This window comes from Bombus vancouverensis, unplaced genomic scaffold (assembly GCF_051014615.1).
Source record: "Bombus vancouverensis nearcticus unplaced genomic scaffold, iyBomVanc1_principal scaffold0022, whole genome shotgun sequence".
NCBI classification, from domain to species: Eukaryota; Metazoa; Arthropoda; class Insecta; order Hymenoptera; family Apidae; genus Bombus; species Bombus vancouverensis.
Genome location: NW_027468913.1, coordinates 884,168 through 910,617, shown reverse-complemented (window position 1 = coordinate 910,617; position 26,450 = coordinate 884,168). Strand labels below are relative to the sequence as shown.

The 26,450-nt window shown below is 39.2% G+C and overlaps 1 pseudogene; it reads right to left on the bottom strand.

The window, feature by feature from the left end:
- Positions 1 to 4,632: 4,632 nt before the first annotated feature.
- Positions 4,633 to 20,912, bottom strand: LOC117163009 (GTPase-activating Rap/Ran-GAP domain-like protein 3; annotated as a pseudogene).
- Between the last annotated feature and the right edge of the window lie 5,538 nt (positions 20,913 to 26,450).

The window sequence follows — 26,450 nt, the reverse complement described above, 5'->3', positions numbered from 1 at the left end:
ATACGCGACACTATGGTAGACGTACGATCGGGCGTCTTCGGACGAAGTAACAGGCAAGCGAAAGAGCTTGGCACACCTTCGCGTCACGTTACAACGAGCCACGGGCAGCTACAGTCACGGGCTACCTCGGACTCTCCGTCTCCGTCTCCGCTGTTGACTGGTGGCTACCTCGCACCACAAGCTCGTCTCGTACCTGTGTCTCTCTTTCTCTCTTTTTCTCTTTCTACGCTGGTGCTCCGAGCCAGCAGCCGGTAGTACAGTGCATTGCCACCAGATGGACGTGTGTATCAATGTACATAATGCATATAGCGAGCGATTCTACACGAAATTGATTTGAAACGATACTCGAGAAATGGACACCAAAGAAAAGAAATTTCAGAAATTGCTCCATTCGGCGTTTCATCGAGTGTATCTACAGGTACGTTCGTTAAAGTGGACTGATAAGGTATAAGATAAAACGTAACAGCTCGTAATAATCATTGAGCATAAATATGTTTAAACGTAACTTTTTTTATTATAATCAGTGGTACAATCGTAAAGACTAGTTGGAGAAACATGTTAAACGCTTGAACTTAACTTCTATTGCTATAATAGAATTTAATTGTTAAGTAACGAAGGAAAAATTACAGATTAATTATATAAATGTTAAGAAAACCTTATCTTATTTAGGATGTTCTTTTTTTAGAATACTTTGATCCATCGATAATCGAAGCAACTTAAAGAATGATTGTAAAACGTTTTAGATTATCAATGTTAGTACAGATTTATACGACGAATAACCTATTTAATTATAACTGGTAAATCGATACCTTTTATTTTACCTCTCCGAATATCTTACTAAACAGTCGTATTATTTATTAGATAGGTTATAGCGAGATAATCTTTAGAGTCGATTTTTGGGGTAATTTTAATCGAGGAACGTGCAAAACAACCGAAACGTTACACGGAAGCAGGATTTCAATATGGCGGACGCGCAACTTGATCTAACCGAAATCTCGCTAGTAGATCGAACACATGGTTCGTCATAATGCATCGTTTATTTTCTAATAGAGTATTACGTGTACCCGGTTTGTTATCGTTTATCCTGTGATTTTAGTGGAATAGAACAAGTTAGAGAAACACAAGTCGATCTTTGCAAGAATATGGAAGGTATAAGTGTAGATTTGCAATCAACTAAGTATGCAGTCTATCATTTTTGAGAACATAGTTAAAAAAGGTAGAACCTCGATAGAAAATTGTTTTGTGCCTACCAAGTATCGTAGAAAGCACCGCACCCTGCACGTTTTACATATTTTTTTATATTATTTGTATTTTATCTTCTCAAATCCTGCACTCTCAAACTTTCTATAAACTCATGAAAATCCGCAGTCTAGTAATTACCGTTGTATTTCATGATTTTTTACAATTAATTAAAATTTTATTCACAGACTGATTGATCAACGAAATCGATCGATTTTATTTTGTGCACAATGTTTTTTATAGGTATTTTAGTTACGAGATTCGAACATTTTATTTTACTTATTCGTCCATTATTATTATTATTATCATTATTACTACTACTATTATTATCATTATTGTTGTTGTTGCTGTTGTTGTTATTATTAGTATTATTATTATTATTATTATTATTATTGTATATATGTTATATCGTATTGTTTTATTACGTATATTTCATTACGTCAATTAGCATTTATGAAATATTTCGTTAATTTAATGTACTTGTTCTTCGCTCATTATTATTTGGTATAGAGATATAGGAAATAATTAGAAAATATGAAAAAATATATAATAGTCTGTGAATAGTGAACAACGAGGTTAAAACGAATTTCGCTGATATTACAGTATTATATTAGAGTTCGATTACGATATTGAATTCGGCGTTAATCAAGTGTCGGGGAAAACTTATTTTACCGATTGCAAAAAAATGATTCTAGCGTTATTAATTTAATTAAATTGTTAGTAATATCGCTAGTTATTAATTTAAAGTAAATCAGTAAAACTTGACAAGCTCGAAGTATAGAAAGTAATAAAAAAATTTCATAACAATTGAAATGAATTAGATTCCATTCGACAAGTAGATTGCGGCGCAATATTAAATAAATTGTACAGAAATGATTGTATGGGATTTTGTAGAGAAACAAGGTGTTTTAATTAGAGAAAATGATTGTTTTGCTACTGGCGCGAATAAACCATTAGCTGGATTATATTTAGTGTTATTAATTACGGTTCGACTTGAACGATTAAATCGAATCTAATGTTTGACATGAAAGTTCGTTAAATTAAAGTGTATCGATAGATCAATAGGGAAACTAATATTTCTTCTGTGAAATTGTGCAATCGCTATTATAATTAATGGTTTTTGTTAAAATTCTTTTCGTCTATCTTCCGAAAACCCGTTGAATGTCGTCACGAATCTGGAAAATAAGACGGGAATTTATTCTTTGTACGTTAATGTCAGATAAATTAGAGGAAAGAACGCGGACAATTATTATTATAAGACTCGGCTGATAGTGGCATATAAGTCAGGTAAACGTAAATGATCATAGTTCAACGCTCGAGACTGACCGGGGTCGCCAAAGCATTTTCCTTTAGCTCCGCTTGACAGCGATTGGCATCTATAATTCTCGACGGTGCGGTGTGGCAAAAAAGTCGCGGAATGCGTTTGATTTGAACCCGTTTAAACGCGTTTCAGGAAACGTGAGCCAGCCCTTTCCACTCGTCACGATCATATCGAACCGATCGTTTTCCTTTAAGCGATTATAACCGAAGCACGAAAGGTGTATAAATATTAGGAAAGAGAAAAAGGAAATAAATTAATCTAGGCAGGGTTGCGAAAGTATTTGAAGAGTATTTGAAATTTTATAGATTTACGAGAGCGGATTTTTCAGACTTTCAGCAATTCTTTATAAAATATGTATAGATGAAAGTTCAACATTTACCTTGAACTACGTATCTTTTCGTATATGTACAATTTTGTTGGTTTTGTTTATGTAAACAATCGTTGTGCAATCGGTGAAATTGACGATTAGAAATCATTTTATAAAAATACGAGAATCGAGAAGAAACTGGTGCTAAATCGAAAAAATAAAATTATCGAAGAGAACATTTTCTTACATGCGAATATTCAACTGATCGTAATAGACACAATAGAAAACAGAAAATTGATTGTAATAGAAAAATGTCGAGTTTTACAGCATATGAAAAAAATACATTGAGATCGGAGAGAACGGAAAGATTCGACAAATTCATCGACGAATTTACTAAGAGAAAAGTTTCGTGAGAATAACATTTTCAGATTATTTTCAGTGGTTTTCGCGAAGAAGATTATTTATACGTATATGAAAAAAAACTAACGATACAGAATACAATGTAATATAGTTTTTTGAAGGAGTTAATCGTCTGAGCAAATGTAAAAAAATTCACCTGTACATTTTTTAAGCGGAGATGGACGATGAAATACGCGAGTGCGTGGATTTGAATAAATTTTCAATATGCGTTGTGATGTATCGGCGTCAGCTGGTCGGTGGTCGGTGGTCGGTGGTCGGTGGTCGATACGAGACAGACTGGAGCAAAAGGACGTTTTCCGTTGCGACAAGATTCCGCGCACACTGTCAGAAACAGGCGTCCAGTTAGCAAGTTTAGAAGCGCTGTAGACGAAAGGTAGAAAATAGGCGTATACGATAAGATGATTACAGACAGCTTTCCGTGGCTAGAACGCGTGTTTGATAGCAACGATCAACTGCTTCCGAGCGATGATCGTCCGTTAACGAGGGTAGACGAAGACTGTCCTCGCCGTCGAAGAAACTCCCTCCGCTGGAGTACGGTCCGAGAAAGATTCCTCGAGGTCTGTAGCAGTTTTACGATGCGCCCGGCATCGCGCTCAGCAATACGAGTACCACTTGTAACGCGGCAATAATAATAAAACCAGGTCCTTTCCACGGATCGGTGCGATGCGTAACCAAACACTGTTAATGTACCAATTGTGCGTGTATATATCTATATCTATATTGGAATATTACATTTGAAAACATTCGAAACATTAAAAGATTAAACATTAAAACATTAAAATTGCTCTATAATCAAATCCAATTACGTCACAAGGATGAAAAAGAAGAGTGTCATAAAAAAAAAGAGAGGATGTTAAGATACGTCTCCGAGGAAATGAATTTTAACTGTGTTAAAACGCGTTAAACACGATACAATGTACGTGTACATATAATACTACGATTATAAGGGCTCGGCCTTACTTTGTCCTCCTCTGACTCTGACGTATTACGTTAGCGACAGAGAAATATGAGTAAAGTAGTAAAAAGCTTGGATCAAATTCATCGAATACATTTTTATGTTACGACAGATTATGTACATTTGACGCACATAGGCCAACCTAGCTTAATCTTAAACTTATCAACGCGATAATCATTTTTAATATCGTATAAATAAATAAACATAGCGTAGGCTGAACCAGATAAATATGCAGTCGGCAATACGGTTTGCAATAATAATAATTCGACGAGTCCATCTTCGATTCGACAGTCGGTCGACTGTACGACAAATATACATATACTTTAAGAATGAAAAATTACTTACAGAAGAAAAGTTGTTCGATCGGATCGCATAATTAGCAAATTCCTGTTTAAATATGAACGTTTAATAGGTTATCATCTTCCTTTTATTTGCGGTAAATACATACATATAGAAATCGCTAGGCGATTTAACGGCGTACATTTTCTTTAATTATCCTTTTACGTATTAACCGTGGCTCCTATCGTACCTGTTGTAATTATCGGCAGAGGTAATTCGTCACGACAACCATCGAACGAGACCATCGACGTATAAGTTATCTACGAATTGCGTAAAAGTAATCGTAAAACTTGGTACAACTCGCGCGTAGACCTTGGAAAACCTTTGAAAGCGACGAGAATCCTTTGCTCTTTATCGTTCGTTCGCTCGAGTTAATAAGTCGGTAAAATAATTCTCGTAAAGCGGCTAAATTAGATCGCGTATATCATTTTGATTTTTCCAGTTCTCCGTAAAGAGTTCAGCTTTTAAATAACCCTTGATCGAAATTTAAAGCCGAGTAAATACGAATAAGACGAGAAAGGAATAAAAGTAACACGTGGACTGCGGATATTTATGCAGACTCTTCGACTTTGTCGTTAAGATAACGCTTTAACGTTCTAACATTAACAGAATAATCAAACTTGTTGTATGTTACGAGATATAATACCCGTCAAAATACACTGTACGTACTATTTATCATATATACCGATTTACACGAGTCCTTTACACGTACTTTTTACGATCAGATCCAACTATACGTAAAATTTCGTATCATTCTCTTTTCAGTTTCTACTTTTATTTATTATTTATTAGTTATTATTTATTATTTATTACCATCGTGCTAGTACTATCGGGGCATCTTTTTATCCGGTGCCTTGTCTCGTACTAAACATTCTTCTACCTATTATTATCATTGCTATTGTTATTGTTATTATTATTAGTATTATTATTATTATTATATAGGCATAGAGTGATTTTTCGTATTTGCGACAAGAACTTATCAAGATCAACGCTTCTTTCACGAGCAGCGAACGAAATCGCGTCGTAGACGTAATTTCGTAGAAACTGAAACAGCCGATAAGCTTTGTGCTTCTATAGTTTGACGAATAACGACAAATATAGCTATAGTCTGCGAAACTTGAAACGGGACACTCTGTGTAATTATTTCCTCGGATACTACGTCGTTAAAACAAATACGTTCGTATAGATTTATTTAAAAAACATATTTTTTCGTTGTTTACGTTTATGATATAGAAACCAGTTTGTAGAGTAATTCCTACACTTACGTACGTTTCGTTCTCCGTACGTTGAATCGAATCGATGGACGCTTGTGTGTGCTTGTACGTATCTCGCGAAGCGTGAATTTTGTAGGAACGTGGCTAAATTACAACAAGCGTCGTATCGCTCTCTCCTTGATCGAAACAAGCTATCCGGCATTTTTTCATTTCTCAAGATACGTCGCAATCATATCGTATAGACTGTTTGGAAATTATACTGTATATACGTCTATAATTATAATATATACGACTAGATATTTTAGGCGAAACGAGGAAAAACAAAGATGGCACGTTCTAACTTGCATTTACTTTTGGCATTTGTAATATTTCTGCCTGTCGCTCACTCCTACCCATGCTGCGTATCTCCGCGATTCTAAATCTCTCACAAATGCATAAATATCCGCCGTCCGATACTTTTCCAACTCTTTCTCTAACATTTTTCCAACGCGATAGAAACATAAATTTGATCTGGGTTCGATCAACGTTCGAATAAACGCTAACGCGGACAAAGTCAGGTTCGCATAAAAATTGTAAAACTGTTAATTAAACGGTCTAATTGTAAAAGAAGAGAAAGAAACGGCGCGCGTACGTGTATTTTATCTCGATTGCTCTTTGCAACGGCAGTAAATTCTAGCTACAGATGAAACGCACCGAATCGTGCACGATCCGTCGTCGCTTTTACAATTGGATCGAGGCACGAGCTTCAGGTGATCGCAGTTGCGATCTGTCGAAAGGAAGGTCGTTTATACGTTGTGCGCGAAGCTCGAGTTTAAAGGAAATTTTGTTTCACCCGTCGGCGCTCATGCACTCGCAACCAATCAACGACCATTATTACCAACGACGTTATTAATAAATAGCAGGCACGCTCGATCAACCATGTAACTTTTTGTACTAATAGAAATCACATTTTCGTATTTACGAAGACACGTGCTTTTCCTATCTTGCGTTTTACGCTTTATCGTAACTTAAACGTAAGTTACTAAACGCAGCAAGAACGTAAGACGTAGAGTATTGGAAAAACATCTATCGTTATACAGCTAAGAAACGATTAAGAAACGCGTTAAAAAGAAAATGGCGCATTTTTCATCGGTTAGATATGGAAAAGGTTACGGGATTAACTTAATAAGGAGCGAGTGTCGCTAGCGATCGCTAGCGATCCAGCCTATTTTCTGAGTCGAGGCGGAAGCACGTTGGTCGGCGATGGCGTTGGACTGCTGCTACACGATCTGCTCAACGCTCTGTGAGGCTCAACGCTGAGGAAACTCTTGTCGCTGGTCGGCGGCGCCGAGATGATTTCTGGCTCGGCAGGGCTGGCACAGTATCGTTGCGAGCACGTTGACAAGCTACTTCTCGATAACGTTTGCAACGGTATTTGGTAGATTCTTATCGGCTTCCAGTCGCCCTGACTGTCTATGGAAAGCAAAAGATAATTATTCTCGATTATATCGATTTCCTACTCGTATCAACGTTAGCTACTATACTATACTATAACGCCAGATATAGTACGTCATGGTTTTCTAGACTTTTCGATTTAGCAAGTTGTTGGCATTGCAATGGCACAGTGTTGGCGCGTAAACGTGTTTATCGCTGCAAGCGTATTTTATATATATATATACCGTATACATATCGTTCTAAATAAATAAATAGATAAATAAATAAATAAATAAATAAATAAATAAAATAAATTATCCTATTAGGATAAATGTAGAATAAGTAGAATAAGTAGAAAATGACGATCGGTTTGGAGAAGACGGACACGTACTTTGCTGATTGGATCGAGACGTAGAAGATTGGGGGAAAGGAGGCGGACTGGAAACCGGTTCTTCCTTGTCCATGGGTTTCGAGTCCAGGCGAATTCTTTCGCATTTTCCAGGCAGAAATTCCGGAGCCGTTGTGGCGAAGAAGATGTCTTGCTTCGAAGTGATTAGATTCAGGTTTGGCATGGCGATCGTGTGCACCAAATTTCCATTGATTATCAATCGTATCTCCATGGTGTCGTTGGTAAAGGCGATCACGTAGGGAAAGGCACAGGCTGAAAGTTTGTATCGGGACACGAAGGATTATCGAAAAATAAAGAACGACGAAACGTAAAGATGCAAAGATACGTTACCTATTGCCGCAGGAACGGAATTCCAGTTGAAATCGAATTCCGTTGCTACGGTATTCTCTTCTAAGAGTTTTTGAAAGTGACACGTATCTGCGGTAAGAAAGGCAGGTAAGCGAGTATCGATCGACCACGTCGTTGTTGCATCGCTGCCACCAATTCTTCCTCCGTTTAACCATAATTCTACCGTTTATTATATTTATTAAATTCTTCGGTTTCCCATTTCGCTTCTTATTCGACTTTTAGCTAGATCGATATACGTAGGCACGACGTATCGTTGAAATCGAACGACGACCTTCTATCTTTAAATTTTGTCTACCTTTAAATTTACATTTTTCACCTTTATTCGGCTGTTTACAATTTTCAACTGTACTTTCGTATTACGTCGCTCTTTCGTCGAGTATACTACAGTAAGTACAACAGGCCAAAGAACCTTTACGTTTTTTACTTTACTTTACGATCGGTTTAGCGTATAGCGGTGCGTTTGCTCCAACCTCTATACTATATACATATATAAATACGTACTGTTGTAGCAGAGTAACAATTCGGGTTCTTCGTCTTCGCAGAGATCCAAAGCAGCCACCACGTGTGGTTTCGGTGTTCCCTCGATGTGAAGAATTCTCGTGCTTCCAGAAGCTGAGATCAATTCAAAATGATGTCGGACACCGCAGCAAAGCGTCCGATTCGCTGGCGTTCAACTCCTTCAAATGCAAAAATCCTTCCACGGTGTCTGTGTCCGTAGCGGAACACCATGCGGTCCACGCGGCGCTATGTTTCCATTGGAAAACTATCAAACGTCGGCCGACCGCTACGCACTAAATAAAATAAAAAACGATATCCGAATTACCAAGGTAATCTGAATTTCTCTATTATCGTCCTATATTTATTCCTATATTTCCTATATTTATAATTCCTATATTTATAATTTACTCGAACAAAACTACTACTAACAAAAATATACATAACTATCGTACGAGTAGTTCAAGTAATTATTAGACAAATGGAAGATTAGATAAATTTGCTTTTTACTCGGTCCGGTAGATTCTAGGGTCTCGATGCCATCGCCATTGATACATCGTACACGCACCTATACTATACTATACTATGTTTAGCGACGCGATCCGAAAATCTTGGAATCCTGATAGAATATATATATATATGTCGGGTTAACATTAGGATTTAAGGCGCGTAACGATTCTTCGTTTGAATTAGCCATTGTTTTACAAAACAGAGAATATATTTACACGAATAAACAAGGTTTTACAAATATTATGAATAATGAATTTTTATAAATGATATGATTGATTAACAAATGATAAATTAAATTATTAATTAGATTAAAGAATAATAAGTTTTATCGAACAATAAAAGAAACGAATAATATATCTTACGATTTACTAATTTAACGAATAATGAAAATTAACGATTGATAAATTTACAAATATTGAATTTAATTTACGCTATAAACAATGATCCGGGGTTCAAACGAATCCACGGTCAACGGGAAAACTTTAAACAATTTTATGACACAAAAAAAATACGTTTGCCGAATCACTCGGAAAAATTACTCGATGTATCACTTTCCAAGGCGATCACACGAATGCCTCTCTGATTCAAATCTTTTTCGTAATCCGACTGCATTTGTTTGTTATATTCTCGCTGGAAACATCGAGAAGGTTCCAATCGTTGTTGCTAGGCAATATCTGTCAGAAGTTTGTTATATACTCCTTGGAAACATCGAGAAAGATCCAAACGCCGTTGCTAGGCAGTTTCTGTCTGGAGATTGATTCCTCATACAACGTGTGTCCCATTATATCGACATCTCTAAAGTACAATTCTATGTGATTTCTAGGGAGAACAATACAACCGATCCACACCTTCGTCAGGCAAAACGTTTATCCCGTGACCGTGGCTACGTTCAGCGACCAGTTGTCACCTCGAACCCACTTTCGCTTTTCACAAATGTCAAACAATTACAGATGACAATTACTTAATTACAGTTATGATAAGATCTGGGCTAAAGCATTAAAAGGCTTCCTCAAAATTGCATAGGGAAGGCTCCGGTTTTCATTTCATCTCCGACATATATATATATATATATCAGATAAATTGGCAGACGATTCGAATTCGATCGGAGTCTGGAATCTTTTAGTATTTTTACGACAATTCCGAGTCCGATGATACGCTGTTTCGACAAAAGCAATGGAAAACACTCGCCTACGAAACACATTTAAACTTTCGCGACTTACTACTCGCCATACGATCCAGATATTTTCAGCTTCGAATCGTGTTCCAAGCGATTTTCAAGCGTTTGCGATCCCAATACGCGTATTACGTTAAAAAACAAAGAAAAACTCATCTTTATACGAACAGCCAAAGCTTCGACAGCAAGATCGTAAATTATCGAGCTTTTAATCAATATATATCGGATATATTTATCGGATATAAATATACGCAGCAGTGTAGCGGATGTAGCTTCCATGTGCAAACAAAGCTTAAATAAGCAAAATTACATAAGAAGAATCGATTCCAAGTATAAGCGCTAATTCGAAAATAATTTCTTTAAATATTTCAGCAACGCGAAGCAACGATCGTTTTTCGCGTCTGTTTACACGTTACAAACACGATTGCTTTGCGTCAGCCGATCCACGCGAGTTACATCTGTACAGCGGTTTTTACTCGAGAAATTACGTAAATTGTCAACAACTCGAAAAATTAAGCCGCCACTGACCTTTCCTTGACAGCAACGTTTTTCGTCGTCTCGAGTCGATTGTCCAAATACAGTCTATTTTATAAACATACGCGCTACGTACTGCGTACGTTCGGTTAAAACGATAAATCGAAATAAGAGGAAAAATGTATATAAAAGTTGCTCGTACGAAACGATCAACTCTCTCCACTCGACAATTTCAATTCTTGGGAAAAATTTGAAAAGCCACTGTCGTCTATTCTTTTTCTCTCTCCTTTTTCCTTTTCTCTTGTTCGGTACATACCATGCGCAAATGAGAGCCACCAGGCATAGTAACGGTGTATAAATGGCAGCCCCGAGTTCTAGGTAGTCTTCTTTCCTTTATATGCGCTCGTCCTCTAACAGCCAAGGGACGAACACGAACACGAGTACGACGAATCAAGGGCTTAAATTTTGTAGTGGCTCGCGTGAAATTGTCGCAATCGTTTTCTTCGCTTTCGTCGCCGTCGTCGTCCGCATCGTCCTCGTCGCCATTGTCTTCGCACTCTTGATCGTCTTCACGATCGTTTGCAATTTCGGCAGACCTACTCGTCGTGCTATTCTCGAATTCTCTTAGACGAAAAACGTACACGTTGCTATCTTTGCCTTTATCACCGGCTCGAAACAACAATATTCCGTGTTGCTCGACCACGTCTAGCTGTTTAATTTGCACGGACTCGTCGAAGATCAGTCTGTGCGATAAACTGTCTGAAACAGAAAATGCATTGGAAGGTTCTTGCGTTTTGTAATTTCGTAGTTAGGAACAGAGAGAGAGAGAGAGAGCATCGGTTTTCTCTGTCCTCGACGAAGGAAAGCGTGCTCTCCTTTTATATATTTTATTATTTCATATATTTCATATTGTTATTTCATACACGCGTCATCTTCTTTCTTTCTTTCCTTTCTTCCTTTATGCTAACGAGGTTTTCGCTTAATAAATAAATCAATTTTCTGATTGTACAGTTTCGCACAATTTGTAAGAGAAGACGTATTTTCGAAAATATTCCCTGTAATGGTAAAATAAGGTTTTGATAATGCTCGATTCACCTTCGATCAGAAAAGTTCCATTCTCGGTAGCCAAGATCAGCTTGTTATCCAGCCAAACGTCGCCGCATACGACTTCGTGCGGGAAATCCGGATAGATACACCTCGGCTCCCACGGTCTAGGCTTCAAAGGACCAGCAGTGGCCAAGGAAGTTGGCGCCAAACCTCTGACGATCGCTTCGAGTTTCAGGGCCTGTCCGACGCGCACCATCTCCACGGCACGGGTCTCCTCGCGACGTCGACCTGGAGCCTCCACGACATCCGACAATGCTCGTCGGTTTAACATACTCTGCGAAAATTTCATCGATTTTCCTTTCTACGGGGAGAGTGTGCCGCCAACAGTTAATACATACAGCTAGTACAGTTTTCGTTGCTCGCCAGGCGACGCGGGCGGTTCGGAAATTCGTGCAAAGGCGGAGAAAAGTGGCAATTTACCGTTTTCACGATCATTTTATCGCTTGTCCGTGCTCCGATCGCGTTCTCCGATAGCGCGTTGTTCGAGACGTCGTCGACGAAATGTCGCAACGCAAAAAACGGCAACGCGCTATTAAAAGAGACGCTTGAAGCCAGAATTCACGTTGTATCATCTTTTACGTACTCGTTATCGTGCGATAGCTTTGGTCGAATAACGCCTACGTACAAGAAAACGCGTCGAAGCTTGTGTAAATATTGTATTTCGAGTAGTTTTATCCGCGTAGACGAACGAATTCGCGATAAATACTCCTGATAAATACTCGCGATTGCAATTACAAACAGCGTACTAATTAAAGGCAGCTTGACCGAATCTTTCAGCATTTTATCCAAAGTATTCTAGTATTTCTTACATGCCTTCTAATTCGGATTTCCCTAATTTGGCTTTCTAGCTACAAGTCGTCTGACGAATTTTCAACACGAAGAATATTATAGATGCGATAACGAACGAATCGAAACGCATTACTCGAACAAATAACAGCAAAACCGTGTTTTATTAATAACAACGAATAATACCGCAAGCACGTATAAATACAGAGATGTTCGATACTGGATAACAACGAGTACACAGGTGCCGATAATACTGTCGGAAGTAAGAGCAACTTTATCAAAGAAGGATCTAAAAGCGAGAGGAAATGCATATAAATATGATTGATCGATTAGACTTACGTTGCTCTTGCTCTCCTGCGAGTGTTCTTGATACATATCCCGAAGAAGAGCGTCCAGGGTCCTTTCCCTTTTTTGAGCGAACGTTGGCGTGTTGAACGTGGCTTTCTCGCCGTTTATTAACTTGACGAGAAGAAATTCTCGCAGGGTGTACGGGTCCTCGAACACAGGCGGGCATGGAAGGCTCGGGCCAAACAGAGGAACGTTTTCGTCGCAGTAAATGGCCACGCACCATCCTTTGCCGTTTTCTTCGGCCGATACCACGGCAAACACGTCTGTATTTGTAAATGTATCGCGTGAACGTCGAATTAACGATCTTGTTTATCCTTAGGAAAATATACAAGAAGATGGTGAAAGAAGACGTTGGAAGAAAGAGTTTTCTCCGCAAAAGTGGCGTGTATTTGCGAGAATGGGCCGAACACATTGTTCGCAAAGGTGCGAACTCGTCGACCACCAGCTGAAAATTTGCGCCGCGCATCGCCCGTTGTAGCAGAACCGACAAACAGGTCTGCGGCTTTGCAGCCGGCCGGTCGGTGGGTCAGGTTATTTACAGTAAAAATGGTATCGTCTACGGTATATCGTTATGTAACCGTCGTTATATTACGGGATTCTTAGGAGCTGCGACCGGGCATTAGCTCGTCAAAATGACAATTACGTCGACTAACGTCTCCCTCGACCTCGAAACCAATCGTTTCGCTCTCGTTCGAAACATTTCTCCACACGATTCGGTTATATCGCGGTTATATCGGTTATATCCGAAAAGATCGCAGCTCTTGCCTACACGGATAGACGTATTTATATTTTTATCTTACTTTGTTCTTTCCTCCTTATCTTACCGATCGATTAAAAATGATATTAGAAACTCAGCCTAGATCGAAAAAATGTAGATAAATGGCGTATCAACTTACGGGTAAATTGACTTTTGATGCAGTTTGGGTTGATCGTACTCACATGGTACATCACTTCGTGTCCCGCGTACACCGTATAATAACTCTCGTTGCGAGTCATGTCGCCTGCAAACGTTCAGAGAGAGTTCGCACTTTGAAGAAGAAACTCGAAAAAAATACAACACGAAGAAAAAATAACAACGACGACAAACGAACATGAAAAACTAGCGTTTACCTTACCGTCGACCATATTTTCAAACCATAGCTACCACCTACTAACTACATAGAAACGGAAATAAGAACGGTACCTTTTACGTCTAAACCATCTCGATACTTGTCCCAATTCTTCAGTTCTATCCTCTCGCCCACAATTTCCAGGAACTTGTCAAAATCTGGACTACCCTTCTCTGTAAACCGAGCGAACAGATCGCGTATCGAGACGAATTACGAATCAACGTTGGAATCGTATTTTTCTAAAACTTGAAACTCGCTATGAAACGGATACAAGGCGGTGAAAAATTGCTCGCGTAACAGTGCTATAGACTCGCGAGAAGCTACTTTTTCGTACGACGGTTAAAATGCTTGAAACGATCGAAACGGTTAAAACGGTCGTAATAGGTGGAACGTACGCTTTAAGCGAAAGCGACCGCCGTTCTTCCGCATAGTCGTCCAAGTTTCAAGGGTTGGTCGATTCGTCTTGGTTAAATTTCAATCGAAACTTTTCCTCCGCTTACCGTTGGATAGCATTTCGTCGTCGGTCGTTTGCCCTTTCTTCGCGTATATCACGCCAAACTTGAAGTTGACGGAACCCTCTTGCTCTTCCAGCAACAGCAGATCCTGCGATGCAAAAATTTCCAAAAGTTCAACTCCACCGTCTCCTTCTTACGATTTCCTACAGTTTCTCGCAATTTCGTACGGTTTCTGCCGTTTTCCCACACACACACACACTTGTAGAAATAAAGACGGAAAAGCTGTTTCTTATTAAGTTAATCGCAGGATTGGCCACTTACCTTTTGAAAACCTCGCGCGGAGCCTTATCGAGTTTCTCAAGACCAAAGAAATTGCTGAAATTTTACCAATTAGTTACTTCAACTTGACTTAATTTTAATTTAACCGAAGAAAATTAGCAATCAACGAGCAGTAAGCAAGTCCGTACCTCAAGATCTGCCTGATCGTCATCGTTTTGTTCGCAGAGTATGGCAGCGATATCTTCTGTGCGCCCTAAATTCGTTACTCTTTCATTCATCGATCGCTGTAAACTTTTTTTTGCCTCGCCTTTCTCTTACATAGTGTCTTTTAATACGTAATAACATCCGAAGAAAAAGTGTGGCTATAAAAAGTCACAGTATCGACACTGTTTAGTAATAAAACGGTTCGTTCTACCGTTCACCTACTAATCAATCGATTCTCGAGAGATTCGCAAGAACGTTCGATTCTCTAGCATTTAGCGGTAGACTTTCGTGCGTTTCGTTCTATGAAAATGAAACGCGGAGAACGCGATAAGTAGATAACGGTATCCTTCGTTGCGAGATAAGGCTATGTGCCGATACTTCTTCTATATATAACTATACATGGGTATAGCGTGCAAGTGCGTTGGCATTTTTCACGTAGAAATCTGCTTTTAGAAATTCATTCGTAGCAAGCGTACCGACGCCTAACTTTTTATCGCTTTCGATTTCTGTCCAAGATAATTGCACAAAGGGATCGTCAATTTATTCCGCGATTCGTTCGTTACTCGTCCATCGAATAATCTTTAAAACGACGAAACGCGATCAGCTGTACGCGAAACCCGGTACACGAAAAACATATGGTTCGTCAAAGTACGATGTTGGAAACGGTCAGCTCCGCGGTAAATTTAGTCTTTCTTATTTTCTATAATTTACTTTTATCGTCTTATCGCCGATATTTACGTTTACGTTTTATTTTTTCATTAGTTTCGATCAAATCATCGTTCATTTCGAATAGAAAAGTATCTGACAAGTTGCAGTAGTTGTCGTAGAGGTACGTAGAGGTACAGGCGGATACTCACAGTTTTTCTCCATAAAATAACTCTGTAATGCGGCACGCTTTGATCGCTGACTTCGCTCGTCACCACCGATAGAAACAAGGGATTCCTTTCTTGGTCCGCGGCAACGTAATTTTGATGCACTGTAAACCAATTTTTCATCGAGTGACAAATATTTTCGATATACGTATAAGTAAGTAAGTAAGTAAGTAAAGTAAGAAATTATACGGATAACGAATTTTTTACGATAATAAACGTAAAAGACTGTCGGACGAGAACGGATCGAGCTAAATCCAAAATAAAAGAATAGGATATTGCTTGAAAAACGCTTGAATAGGATATTGTTCATCCGTCGTTCCTCTTATCCTGTACATGTATATCGAATATACGTACACTGATACTCTAAAAGACTCGTATAACATAACAGCATGTTCTTTACTCATGTTTTCCGAGAAAGTATTTGAAGTACCAGCGCGTTTGGTACTCTGGATTTTCCAATATCGGCGTACTCGGTGATCCGAACATCTGCACACGTGCAAAATCAGTTTCGCCACGGACGTAATCAAATTTTCTGTTAAACGAGGGGAAAGAAGCGGCGCAAGTGGAAAGCGGAAAGCAGGAATATCGCGTGTTTCATGCCTAATTTCTACCTTACTAATTAATTATCTAACTGTACAGAATTACATCGCATTACATCGAACGAATTAGGATCGCTAATAAACAAGTGCCTTTTAGAAACCATTTACATAGTCAGTTACAGCGACGAATACCTTTGTCGCGCATCGTCCACGAATAATCAAAGTAAACGCATTCCAGCATCGTTTTATCGAATTATCTGCGAAGCCGGTACTCCCACCGATCTTATCTCAATTCGTTAACGATAACTTATATATGGTTCGTTGAAAAGCACCACGACGATCAGTCGTCCATGGTACGCGGATGGATGGATGGTACTCGCTTCTCGATAAAAAATGAAAATTAAACAATATCCGGTTTCAATATGGCATATCCGGTTTCTGGATATTTACGAGTTTGCTCGTTCTTCGAATATTTCCAACGCGTTAACGAGTATTTTGTACGTCGTTGAAACTAACATGCCGCCGTAACAAAGAAGAAGGAATTTTATCAAGTTGAGAGAACCAGTTAAAAAGCAAACGGATTCGTATAATTACCGATCTCTTACTTCTTCTTTCTCGCCCGGCGAATCACCGTTCTCCACTCGAAATCTTCTTCCATTGTCGGACCCGTCTTGCTCCATTTGTGGCAGCTGAAACGCACCATATCGAGAGACTAAGGTTAGCGAGACCGTGCGAATCTCCTCCGACGACACACGGAAAAAGGAAAAGGAGACGAGAAACAGATAGACCGTCCCCTTTCTCGGCGCTATCGTTGCGCGCGCCTTTCTTCCTTTCGGAACGCGTGCACGAAAAACTATTTTAAAAATAGTCTCGCGTACCATGTCTCGCGTATTACGCGTTACTGCCAAATTCTCTCGGCGCGCACATCTATATCAAGTCGATTTTCAATCGCCCACTCTCCATACAAATGACCACCGCGCTGCTTTCCAAACTCACCATTTCCACGCTGCCGTAATATCGCCTGGAGAGGACACCCCGCCTCGAAATGGCATCCGTGCTGCATCTGAAAATATCATACTGTAATATCGAAAAATAAGAATAGAAAATTTTTTTTCCGATTACTTACAATTTATTAATATTAAATTGAATATACAAATATAAATTGGACAGAGAACGATATTTATTTAACGGAAACTAAATGCAATACTCGTATCTATATCAAATAACTTTACAGTTATTTGATCACTCTCGTCACAACGAATCTAACACACACACTCTCTCTCTCTAACAACTCTATCAATTCTCACGACTCTACTCTTCGACGACTCGAAACCTCTAACGACTCTACTCTTCGACGACTCAATTAGCTCTGATCTTCGCCAATACACTCCTGCCCGGTCGTGCTCGCTCTTGCTCTCGTCCTCTCACACACATACACACTTTTCGGCTCACATACTCTGGCCTCTCGATTGCCACTCCTTGAAATATGAAACCGTACCACTGTTTTGACGCTGCTTATCCTTTCTCGTGTCGCTGTTACTAGGCGCTCTTGGATGTAAACAAACCACGAAAGACGACGTACACGGTGTTTTCTAATTTCAGCCGATCTCCAATCAAAGCTATTCTACGATATTACAATACGCGTTTAACGTTCTACGCGGCCACGACGAAACGAAGAAACGGTCGCGGTCTCTTTTGCCCAGCTTCCTGCCCGTGTTTATTGCTTCTTTCCCAGCAAAAGATCTGGGTTAACGAGGCCCCTAAGAAACGAACCACACGTTTCCCGATGAAATTCTTTCTTTACGGCAGACACTCGGTCGCAATTATTTTTCACCCGAGTTATCCAAATAATTCTGCTGAACGATTTGCCGGTGCTCGTTAAAACTTTCCACGATATCCGAACCATCGAATAATAGTTTCTCTAATAGTGTCGTTGCTCTTGTTTCTAGTCGAATTCAGAGTGGCGAGTGAATCTCTATAGCAAGGTTCATCGATTACCAAAGCGTATAACCGCGATCGGTTGACGATCGTCGAACCAGTAGCAAACTACAACCAGCCCATAAACACTGCTCTATCCAATACATCCGTCCAATTTTGCGTATCCGTCCGACTTTGTCGCGTTTACGCGTCGATACGATCGTCGTTGACGCGTATCTCTAAAAGAACAAACGATTAAAAATATGGAAACAGGTAACTCGGAGAAATTATTAGGTCCGAAAAGGTAAGGAAAATTCAAAGGATAAACTATAGTATCCGGAGTGGACAATTTTTCAGCCTTTTGCCGTTTGTCCTCGTATCTTCTCGCGGGTATTTTAGGAGTTTTAGACCTAAACTCTGTGTACGATCTTAGCCATAGCGTACGATATGGTATATATATACCTCGATTCTAGCAATGACCTTCGACACAGCGCGAATTACGTTCGTACTCGTATAGCGATACGAGCGATACGCATCGCCGTCTCATTCGATGCAATAGCGATGCGTAGAATCGCAAGCGATGATAAACGGTTAGCAGAGCAGCGAAGGAAGTTTCCAACGAGAATTTATCCGCAACGAGATTTTCGCCTCGCGTTTTTCCGCTTTCCAATCGTTCTTCGTGTTTTCATGCGTGTTTTCATGCGTGTTTTCATGCGTGTTTTCATGCGTGTTTTCATGCGTGTTTTCATCGAACCGGTTACTTCGAACGCCTCGTAGCGGCAAACCCAATATATCGAATATATAAAATAGCGCGCGTTACTATACGACACGCGTTATAACTGCTATATCGTATCGCAAACTCGCATATCGCTCAGCCGTTTTCCGACACAACGATAATAGACCGTGTTTAAAGAAACGTACGCATGATGGCTGGATCGTCGGTGAAGATGCGCGCAACGAGCAGCAGACGACAAGGCAGGCACGCAAACCGATCTCGACCTGTTCCTCTGGATCGTCCGAGAAGCAGGCAACGTCTCTTCGTCGCCGTCGCTTTCCGTCACCGAATTCCCATTTCCAGCGCAACTCTCCCTTCCCCCTTTGCTTCGCTTGCTCGAGAAATTCTTCTTCTCTATGCCGACGGTCGTCGACGAGGTCGAGCTCACCGGCAACGAGACTGCCGACACGTTCGTCGACGAGCCGCTCGTCAACGAGACTCCTCGCAAACGAGACACCAGCTTTATGTCCAAGCACAACATCTTTCCACTCTCTCTTCTCTTTCCTCTTAAATTTCCCCCTTTAAATAGTTTTCCCGCCATCTTTACCGATGCACAGTTTCCGTTTCCGTTTCCACGATCTCGTAATTGCTCGAAACAGCACCTTTCTTCTACTCGAAATGTTCACCTTTAATCCGATCCGGTAAAAAACGTCCGTCTTATTATACGCGAGATATTAACGTGTACAGCGTCATTTTCCTACCAAAGCCACAGCAACGACAGAAAATCGTAGAAAGCACGTCGTACACTTTCGTCGTGTGCGAAAACTTAGCACACTGCAACCTTCCGATAATACGTCGATACCGTAGCTTCCCCCGTAGCTCTGTTACGTTCTTTGCCTCTTTCAAATCGATCGCTGTATTAGATACGTTACAAACGATTACTATGTTCAACGACGAACAATACCAACTTAACCACCGATTTACGCTAAGAAGATCGTAGATTTACCATTTGCAAAGGAAAAAGAACGTTTGTTAATTTCTGAATTCTAGTTTCTTCTTTGCTTCGTCTCGTTTACTAAAATCAGCCAGTCAAGATATTATCTTCGTATCGATGTCGTAGAATGTAAATACTTTTTGTAAGAGCGTACAAAATATCGAGCAGAGGGCAAACGGATAAACGAATACATTGTTCAGAGATGTCGAATCGATCCGATTCGAGGATCGTTTCCGAAATTTCATTATTTAATTAGAAAGAAAGAGAAGGTCGACCGATAACCAGATTCGAATTCCCGCGCCTCGAATCCGTATTTCCAGAAACAGAGTCGGAATTACTCTGTCAACACCTTACCACGGCCAGTATTCCGTTCGCATAATTATAATAATTTCTCGGTTCATCCTCATTAAGAGCTACAACGAATTCCAATACTTGGCCAGCGTAACTGTAGCCACCAACTGTTGCAACGGCTACGAAAAGTATTTGTACGTCCTTCTAAGTATTACAGCATTTACTATTTTATTACTATTTAATTGCGCTCGAATATACAAAGTTTCGTATCTTTACTCGTTTAGTCGTATGTATTTTCATACGACAGCGAGAAATTTATTTTCCAAAAACGAATTCGAACGCTACAAAGCGAGCGTTAGCGAGTTTTACATTTCATTCCGATTTATACGTAGATGCTGAATTTTGTATATACGTAGCTGGAAAATCGCTCGAGGGCGAAAGATGCGACAATTCCGAACAAAAGTAGCAAAGTAGTAGCAAAAGTAGCAAATGTAACAAGAAATCTGGATAACAGTCTAAACTACAGCCTTAAACAGAGATCTCCGAGTATATAACGAACTTGATACCATCGCTAGTTATCCGTTGAAAGCTTCGAGGTTCGTAGCATTGGTGCCAAGTTGCGTGATTTATTACCATCGATAAACCACCTTTTTTAAACATGCTGGCTGTCGAACGCGCGCGGACATCGATATCATTGACCGAGTTTCCCTGTTCCGCAGGTCTCTAACCCTTTTGAAGATCGTGGCTACATAATGGAAAAGAGTACCGACGGCACTGACCGAGTCCCTTTGCCTTTGCTTTCCTCTCACTTTTTGCTTAACCAGATCTTTCACGTTGAACGAAGCGGCAGTCGATAGGTTGATTTTAATAATCAGACTTCTCTTCCTCTCTCTCTCTCTCTCTCCCTTTCACTCAGCTTTGGCACGTTGAAGCTCGGTTATCGCGCCTGGATTGTAAGCGCCCTCCTCCTCCTCCTCCACCTCCACAAAAAAAATGCGTCCGATTATTCGATGTAGGAAAGTAAGAGAGATAAAAAAAATGTACTTCTATTATCGATAATTGACAAGAGAGATCTTTTTCTCACAGTCTAAAAGATATTCGATGCTGAATCGGTTAATATAATTTCTGCCTTTCCACTTCCTCAACCCGATCGAGCGTTCGCTTGACTGTAAAAAATTTCATTTTCAATTCGATTAATTTTATTTATCGATCGTTATCAACGATAGAGTCGTACGCGTGTTTTAAGAACGAACGAAGAAAGAACGTTTTAAGGAACGATATTACTTCGATATTCACGATATCGATATCAATAATTTTCACTTTTCGTTATTAATTTCCCAACTATTTCAAATGACACCGTATAATTCGCAAAAATATCGATCGTCTTGCAACAACAAAGCGTCGATCCCTTCGTTTTTTCTCCCCTTTCTCGTAAAAAAAATCTTCAAAGTATCAAACGGGCATATACTCGTTGGTTAAATACACAAAAATTCAAATCTTTCGTTTACGAATTTCGTAACGTTCTATGCAGTTTCGTTCACACTGCGAAAAGTGCCAAGATCTTCGGGCAATCGTTTTCATTACCTATTTTACGATGCCCTTTTCGTCGCATTGCGACCACCGTCACCATTATTTGATCGTCGAACGACTTTAAAACGAATCGATCTCACATTATCTTCCAATGGAAAGGCTTTCTTACAGCCTCATACCCGTCACATAGCCACCAAACAGTTCCATTATCGATGATTCTCACGGTCGATCATCGACGATCAACGGTTCGTTCGAGCGTAATAGCTGCACATAGCCACTGTCGTCGAGTTCGTGTCCGGACGACCTTGATCTCGGCCGTCGTCGATTCAGCCTACGTATCGTATCGATGGGAAAAAGAAAAACGAAAAGGCGCGGATAGAAAACGCGAGTGAAACGATAACACACGGTAGCAGTGACGTTACCGCGTCGGTAAGCACGAAATCGATAAATTGTGACGAATCGATCGAGTATCGGATGGATTAAAAATCGAAGAATTTGCCACGGGTCTCCAACCCCTACTGACAGAGTCAGGACACGACCCTTTCCGAACGAGGATGCAGCGAGTCACGATCAGAGAGCAAGTACTCTTACTAACACGGCGACTCGACGACTGGCGCCACGTCGTCGAGCTCATTGGCTCTTTTTCGTGACCCTCCTCTGACGCCCTCCGCCCCTCTCAACCGAGATCTATCTCGTATGCTTTCAGTCTTACCGCGGTGGCTTCGTTCCTTTCCTGTTCGCGACCTGTACGTGCGTGCTCTCTCTATACATTCGCCTGTCTCCTTCTACCCTACCAACCGACCTACGTGACGGCGCGGCGACGCGGCGACGCCGCACCGCAACGCGCTCTCTCCCTCGCGTATTATATCAGCCAAACTTTTTATCCTCCTCGAATTCTGCGCTTTGCACATTTTTCCAGCATTACATATAGATTGAATTAAAAAAGTTGCTTAAAAATTATACCGCTATTACTATACTATGCTATGCTATGCTATGCTATGCTACGCTACGCTACGCTACGCTACGCTACGCTACGCTACGCTACGCTACGCTACGCTATGCTATGCTATGCTATGCTATGCTATGCTATGCTATGCTATGCTATGCTATGCTATGCTATGCTATGCTATGCTATGTGGAAATAACATTTTTAAAAACATCTATTTACTTTCTCAATAATATAATTCGCATAGTATAATTCTTAAGGCATTGTAGCGCGAGATTCTTCTGCACTTACGACAGATCTAAAAGCGAAGCGATCCACAGAACGTATATAATATGCAAAAATATCGAAATTATCCAAAGTATACAAATTATTAGATGAAATAATTTTCTATCTAGATTACATCTTTTTAATTATATTCGGCAAAATATACAATGTTATAAATATTCGATATTGCTTATTTTATTATTAATAAGCCCAATAAGCCGAACGAGCTTGAAACCAACATTTTAACTGTTTTATTATGTTTATTTTTAAAATAACATAGAAACAAACTAACTTTAAGTTATAAGATCAAATAAATTATTTTCGAACAATTTTCCACTTTAGTCGACTGCTTCAAACGAGTTATGATAACGAATAATACGGATATTTTCTTCTGCCCATTTCTTTCATTTTTTCCCTTACTCTAGTTAATTGATACTGTACTTGTTACTGTAATAGCAGGTATTATGGTGTTGTTTTTGCGAATATAGTTCTATGTATTAATTAGCCAATTAATATCGGAGAATAATTGGAGATAAGATCGAAATAAGATTGCGCTTCAGGGTATAATTTGTTTAATCTGGAATATAAAAATATTAGATATATGTATGCATACTTGATTTGCAAGTTGCTATTTTGTTAAACATTTTCGTTGCCAATAACAATACGTATATATTAATAATCAGATACTATGTATATTATTATTACTTACTACTTTAGATGCATGATGAACGATAGTTTGGTTTATTCATTGAGTAAGCTCGGTGGTTTAGTTCATATTCTTTACCTTCGGCGTATACAGTTATTGTTTGCACCGAAGGGTGGCGTTAAATACTCCGTCCTAATCAATCGATCCAAGCGTTCAATGACGGCCATTTGATAAAACAATTCTCTCTGCGGTTAAGATATTTTTGCAAAAGCATTCTAGTTTCTTTTATACCAATCGTAAGATATCGAAAATCATTTATCTCTCCTAATTAATTCCTTACCTACAGTTAAACTAATAATTTATGATAATTACTCTATTCATTTATATCAATTTATTCATAGAATGTATTCATGGAATCAAGGGAGCAAGTGCAATTTAGATCAAAGCCAACCAGTTTTCATCATCCATTGATGCGTGCTACCATTGGTAAGTCGCATGGTTTCGTTTCTTCGACGATAAGTTCAATGTTCATGTATAATTATTTGGAACCACATGCTGTACCTATTCTAATTGATAAATTTCAATACATACGCCGTGAGACACCGTGGAATGCGTGCGTTTTAGCCTTAATTATTCGTAAGATAGATTAGTCTATGTTAAGAGCATTGTGAGCTCATCGTGTACAATGATACTTATCCATCTTGCAAGGAAAATTAAAATTCTATTCTCTTTTTCTGCCGAAACACGCGTCCATTGATTTTTCCGAAAGATCGCAAACTCGTTCGTTCGTGCCGTGATTTTTATTTGATTTTCCGATTGATTGCAGTTTCTCTTTGGCTTCTGCCTACTTTTAGGGGCACATACAGCGTCAGTAGCTTCATTTTCTTTCTCTCGTCCCAGGTTAGACAAATGTGTCTTTGATGCCGAATGCAAACCAGTGGGGCTACGAATTATCGTACTGTAATATCGTAGAATAGATTTGCATTAGAGATCGGTTGAAATTAGAAAGCACCGTGTACGTCGTCTTTCGTGGTTTGTTTACATCCAAGAGCGCCTAGTAACAGCGACGCGAGAAAGGATAAGCAGTGTCAAAACAGAGGTACGGTTTCATATTTCAAGGAATCGAGAGGCCAAAGTATGTGAGCCGAAAAGTGTGTGTGTGTGAGAGGACGAGAACAAGAGCGAGCACGACCGGGCAGGATTGTATTGGCGAAGAGCAGAGCTAATTGAGTCGTTGAAGAGTAGAGTCGTTAGAGCTTTCGAGTCGTTGAAGAGTAGAGTCGTTAGAGGTTTCGAGTCGTCGAAGAGTAGAGTCGTGAGAATTGATAGAGTTGTAGAGAGAGAGAGTGTGTGTGTTAGATTCGTTGTGACGAGAGTGATCAAATAACTGTAAAGTTATTTGATATAGATACGAGTATTGCATTTAGTTCCGTTAAATAAATATCGTTCTCTGTCCAATTTATATCTGTATATTCAGTTTAATATTAATAAATTGTAAGTAAGCGAAAAAAAATTTCTATCCTTATTTTTCGATCTTACAGTACGATGTTTATAAAGATGGATGTAATCATTGTGTGAGATATAGATATTGCGCGATGTATCCTTTGTTTGAAATTTGGAAAGATTCGTGTAAGATCGTTTTGTGTAGATCGTTTGACTTTCCGTATCTGCTTGTATCTCCGTCATCCTTCCCACCACGCCACTTTGGAAGCTGCTCAGCGAAACTAAGGTGCGACGAGTCCATTCAGTCGTCTTCTTTTCTATCGATAACATGGATCACGTTGCGTCAGGTTTGTAACCTATTCTAACCTATTAGCGGCGTCACTTCTTCATTACTGTCATTACTATATTTTTTACTATCGTTTATATCTCGTTATTAATATCGTTTAATCAATCCACGTTTATTTAACGATTTGTCGAACATTCAGATAATGAAATTAGGTGGTTTTCTGAAATTTTTTGTTTGTATCTCTCTTTAATCGTCTATTTACAAAATGATACTGTTACTGGTAGCTTGTATCGTAAGCTTTCGTAATAAAATCGTTATTGATCGTTTGATCGTATTTTCATGTAATTATTTTATACATTTCTAGTTTGTTTTTGTGCAGGTTATCGATCGATGGCAGGGATAATATAGAAGTAACAGGAATATTAATATATGGACGCAACGACGATCAACGATCAGTCTGATGAATTTTCATGGAAATCTGGTAACGTTTAATTTATTTTAACTAAGACAGCTGTGTATGAACGGTTCTATTGCCTTTTTATTCGAGCATGGGTAACATTTGATATACAATTTATGTCTACTTTAAAATATACTTGATACATATTTCATAATAGATCGTTTCGTAATTATTTGGAATATTAAAATGAAAGTAAATACGATTAAACAAATCACTTTTTTTCATTCAAATATATGAAATCATTCTCTTATTTCAAACGAACTTGTAACAAATTATTTTATTGTTTCAATGTAATTCATAATGTAGAATCCTTGATAATTTAACGATAGCTTCGTGTAGACAGTTTGAAACATAGAAATCTTAACAATAATGGCTTTAACTATATCGATAGGTATTGTAACACACTAGGTATTGGTATATCGAATTCAAATTATTTTTCTATATTACGTGAATTTGCTATAGTTTCCGTCATATATTGCAACTTTGTAACTTGTGTCTTTTTCATAGAGGTGGCGCGCAAATAGACTGAAATACTTCAAAGCAAGACTTCGCGCGCGTTTCTCTAGCATTCTTTAAGCATTCTTTTAGTTGTGAACTTTTGAATTCTTGGAAATATTTTCGGATATTTATAACACGCGACCGTT